Genomic DNA, 5,036 nt, shown 5'->3' with positions numbered 1-5,036 from the left:
TTATCACGCTTCTGTATCTTTTGAAGTAAAACAAACCAGTACAGCTGGGAGAGGAGTGGTCAGAGAGGTAGGAATGAGGAGAACCAAAGGGTGTTAAATTCTATAGAGTGTCTAAGTTAGCCCATTCCAGCATCTTTTAGGGATGCTTTCTTGGATTTCAGAAGCTATGTCCTTTACAAGTTGGGTTCTACCCATGAAATATGTTATACCAATTATATACTCATTCATGTAATAATTGGCGAGTAGAAGGGAGACAGAGGATATTTTCTCTGGCCTTTGAAACTGATAGAAAGTTTTCTGCAAAAGCATTTTAGTCTAGCTTCTTCCATGCAAGAGATGAGTTGCTACCAGTCAGTAGACACAGTTACATCAGAAGCAGTACCCTGTTCAAGTCCAGTTTGATCACTGAATCAAAGAGGAAGACTTTATCTTAACTTCACTAATTCCAGCACCAGCTTCAGAGACAGTATCTGTCCTATTAGTAATGCTCATTCCTGACTCGAAACTTATTCCTGTAGAGATCAGTCTAAAACTTGTGCCTCCAGAACATAAGCTTTGTGGGTTTTGGGGGCTTTTAAAAATTTTATTTTATTAATTTTAATGAACATTTACAGAGATTTTGGATTTCCATTCATTCATTGTTGCACTTTTTTCCCTGCCCACCCCTCCCCCCCCAGTTCACTCTTCTCTTTGAAAAGTAAAAGAAAAATTCCTTCATTGATATACAATCCCCCCTACCCTGAGTACACTCCACTATGCAACCTTCATTCTGGACTCTCATGATAACCATAATACCCTATCATATATCACTTTAAAACTGTTCTCTCCCTCATCTGTTTCAATGCAGTGTACATAATTTATCCAGTTTTTCTCAGTCTTACTCCAACCTGATGTCAGTCCCATTCTACAACAGTGGCACTATGCAGTTTTTGTCTTTTTGTGACTGAGTCACAAAAAGAACATAAGCTTTGTAAGCACCTAATTCCCTTTATTATCACTTCTGCTTTTAATGTTAGAATGGTACAAAATATAGTGTCAAGGAAGCCAAGAATATATCAAGGAGGTGTGAATGGTTCATCATGTAAATATCTGCCAAATACGGTGAGATCTAGAAATATCTGAGGGAGCTCTTGTGGCCTAATAGTAAAAAGCTGTATTGCAAGTTCAAAAACAGATGATTCGATACACGCCCGCCCTACCCAGCCCAATTATGGGAGAAAATGATGTGGACACTGAGCTCCTGGACTATGAAGATAATAAAGTGGAGACAGCAGCTGGAGGAGATGGGACTGAGGCCCCTGCTAAGAAGGATGTGAAAGGACCCTATGTCTCCATTCACAGCTCTGGCTTCCTTGACTTCCTGCTTAAGCCTGAGTTGCTCCGTGCGGTTGTTGACTGTGGTTTTGGGCATCCATCAGAAGTTCAGCATGAGTGCATCCGACAGGCCATCCTGGGAATGGATGTCCTATGCTAGGCCAAATCAGGCATGGGAAAGACAGCAGTGTTTGTGCTGACCACACTGCAGCAGTTGGAGCCAGTTACTGTGTTGAGGCCTGGCTAACTTGTAAAGCAAGATTAGCCCTGTAGCAAAAGACCAGCAAGACTACCTCCATCTTGGCTATAGTATCTGCTTGACAGAAAACAACTCAAGGAAGTAGGATGTTAAAAAGTAAGCCATACTGAAGCCATTTTATGCAAGTAGCCATTTTATGCCAGGTTCAAATGTGTAGATGTTTGAAGGGGAGCAAAAACAAGTTTAACCATTCCTTGAACCCCAAGGCCAAGCAAGGATGTACAGAACGGTATGTCCCTCCATAATTACTCTGTTCAGATGGCCTTGCTTGCTGCTGGTAATAAAGTAAGCAATCTTGCAGGTGGCAGGGATATAAAAATAAATGTATTGTCAGCCTTGGAGCTGAGTTGTTTTTCTGTTCACTGCAAAAAGAATATAACACAGGAGTTCAAGAATATACTCTGCTATTCGCCATCAGCAGTAACCTCTCTGCATCTTCATTTAATCCTCGTCCCTTCTCTTGGTGAAACTGCTCGATATAACAAGGCAGGACCCTGTTATTACTGGAAAGGTATCTGTGCTGGTGATGTGTCACACTCAGGAGTTGGCTTTTCAGATCAGCAAGGAGTATGAGCGCTTCTCCAAGTGCATGCCCAATGTCAAGGTTGCTGTGTTTTTTGGTGGTCCATCTATCAAGAAGGATGAAGAAGTGTTAAAGAACTGCCCACATATCATCGTCAGGACCCCTGGCCACATCCTTGCCCTGGCTTGAAATGAGTCTCAACCTCAAACACATTAAACACTTCACCTTGGATGAGTGTGACAAGATGCTTGAACAACTCAACATGCATCGGGATGTCCAGGAAATTTTTTGCATTACCCCCCCCCCCATGAGAAGCAGGTCATGATGTTCAGTGCTACCTTGAGCAAAGAGATTCGTCCAGTGTGGCGCAAGTTCATGCAAGACCCAATGGAGATCTTCGTGGATGATGAGACAAAGCTGATGCTGCATGGTTTGCAGCAGTACTACGTGAAACTGAAGGACAATGAGAAGAACCGGAAGCTCTTTGACCTTCTAGATGTGCTTGAGTTTAACCAGGTGGTGATCTTTGTGAAGTCTGTGCAGAGATGTATTGCCCTGGCCCAGCTCCTAGTGGAGCAGAACTTCCCAGCCATTGCCATCCACCGAGGGATGCCACAGGAGGAGAGACTCTCTCAGTACCAGCAATTTAAAGATTTTTCAACGACGTATTCTTGTGGCCACCAATCTATTTGGCTGAGGCGTGGACATTGAGCAGGTGAACATTGCCTTTAACTACAACATGTCCGAGGATTCTGGCACCTACTTACATCAGGCGGCCAGAGCAGGCTGATTTGGCACCAAGGGCTGTGCCATCACGTTTGTGTCAGATAAAAATGATGCCAAGATCCTCAATGATGTTCAGGATCACTTTGAGGTTAATATTAGTGAGCTGCCTGATGAGATAGATATCTCCTACTACATTGAACAGACATGGTAGAGGATTCACCCATTGTGAAACATGACAGTCTGACCCCACTACAGGAGACACCACCAGGCATGGAGGTGAAGGAGACACTACTGCCACCCAGCCCTGACCCCTCCCCCATGGCTTCCCTCTTTTGCATCACCACCACTCCTGTATTCCTGTACCTGATTTGTCAGAATTTTATAACAAAACTAAAAATGGAAAGAAGAAAAAAAAAAAAGCAGATGGTTCAAATCCATTAGCTGTTTTCTCTGAGAAAGAAAGATGGACAGTCTCCTCCTGTGTGACTTATTGTTTCTGAAAACCCACTGGAGTTATCTATGGATCAGTTTTGATCCAATGACACATAAAAACAATAAGAAACATCTGACATAGTAAAGGAGTGCTGGACCAGGAGGCAGTCGTCAAATCAGAGCAAGGAAACACTGCATAGTTCAAAATCAGGAAAGGTGTACGTCAGGACTGAGTCCTATCTCCACACCTCTTCAATCTATAAGATCGTCCGGAAGACTGGGCTCTATCAGGAGGAATGCGGCATCAGAATTGGAGGAAGACTTATCAACAACCTACATTACGCAGATGACACAACCTTGCTTGCCAAGACTGAAGAGGACCTGAGATATTTGGTGTAGAAGGTAAAGGACTGCAGCCTTCAATATGGATTGAAGCTCAAAATCAGGAAAACATAGATTCTCACCACTGGGCCAATTGAAAGCATCATGACAGACAGTGAAGAGATTGAGATTGTTAACAGCTTCAGCTTGATTGGCTCCACAATCAACATTCTTAGTACCGGCAGCCAGGAAATCAAAAAGCAAATTGCATTAGGAAGATCTGCTGTCAAGAACTCTCCAGAATACTGAAGAGCAATGATATCAGTCTAGAGACTGAGATGAGCCTGATCTGCACCATAGTCTTCTCAATTGCTTGCTATGAATCAGAAAGCTGGACCATGATTAAGGATGATAGAAGAAGAATCAATGCCTTTCAGTTGTGGTGCTGGAGAAGAGTATTGAATATACCATGGACCGCTAGAAGAAAAAACAGATTCATCCTGGAAAGGATGAAACCAGACTGCTCCTTGTATGCAAAGATTTTGAAGCTTCATCTGGCATACTTTGAGCATGTTGCAAAGAGGGACCAGTGCTTGGAGAGGGCCATCATGCTTGGAAGGGTAGAGGGACAGCGCAAGAGAGGAAGACCCTGGATGCGATGGATTGATTAAGTGACTGGGGTAATAGGGTAGGTGTGTCAGAGATAATGAAGTTGGCCTGAGATAGAGCAGAGTTCAGAGTTATTGTACATAGGGTCACTGTGAATTGCAAGCAACTCAATGGCACATAACAATAACAAGAGGTTAAAAGAATCACTGCACACAAATTCCTTCTAAAACAGATTGATATAAATTAAACAGAGTGAAACCTAATTAAAATATTTGTAGGGTTAAGAAATATTTCTGACCCGTAATGCTGGTGTAAATGTCTATATGATACTCATTTTTGCATCATTGTTAGATTTATGTGAGAAATATAGATTCCAAGGAAAGCATACTGAAACTTCACCACATAAAGTTAAAGCTATAAAAAGATGAGTAAGTATCATATTTTTTATCCTGATTTTTTACTTTTTAAAAAAATACTACTTTTTAAAGTGGTTAAAACGTTAATATTAACAATCTCTATTTGTGGGACAGAAGATTTCAAAAGGCAGTACGGGATGACAAAGTAAAATATTCCAATGAAATGTGCAAGGACTTGGAGTCAGAAAATCCAAGGGGCCAAACTTGCTCAGCCTTTCTTAAGCTCAAGGAGCTGAAGAACAAATTCAAACCTCGAGTTGCTATATAATAAATGATCCAGGAAGTATTAAAAGAAGATGAAAAGAATATACTGAGTCACTGTAGAGAAAGTCATTGGGCAGAGAAGAATTTCATGAAACAACATATGAGCAAGAGCCTATGGTGATGAAGGAAGAAGTTCAAGCTGCTTTGAAGGAAATAGCAAAAAATAAGGCCC

General features: G+C 41.8%; 1 pseudogene; it reads left to right on the top strand.

Moving 5' to 3' along the window:
- Positions 1–1,186: 1,186 nt before the first annotated feature.
- Positions 1,187–3,033, top strand: LOC102868859 (annotated as a pseudogene).
- Positions 3,034–5,036: the final 2,003 nt, after the last annotated feature.

The sequence above is a fragment of the Elephantulus edwardii genome, unplaced genomic scaffold (assembly GCF_000299155.1).
Source record: "Elephantulus edwardii isolate Elephantulus edwardi_28Jun2011 unplaced genomic scaffold, EleEdw1.0 scaffold00196, whole genome shotgun sequence".
Classification (NCBI taxonomy): domain Eukaryota; kingdom Metazoa; phylum Chordata; class Mammalia; order Macroscelidea; family Macroscelididae; genus Elephantulus; species Elephantulus edwardii.
This window is presented reverse-complemented; position numbering and strand designations above follow the sequence as displayed.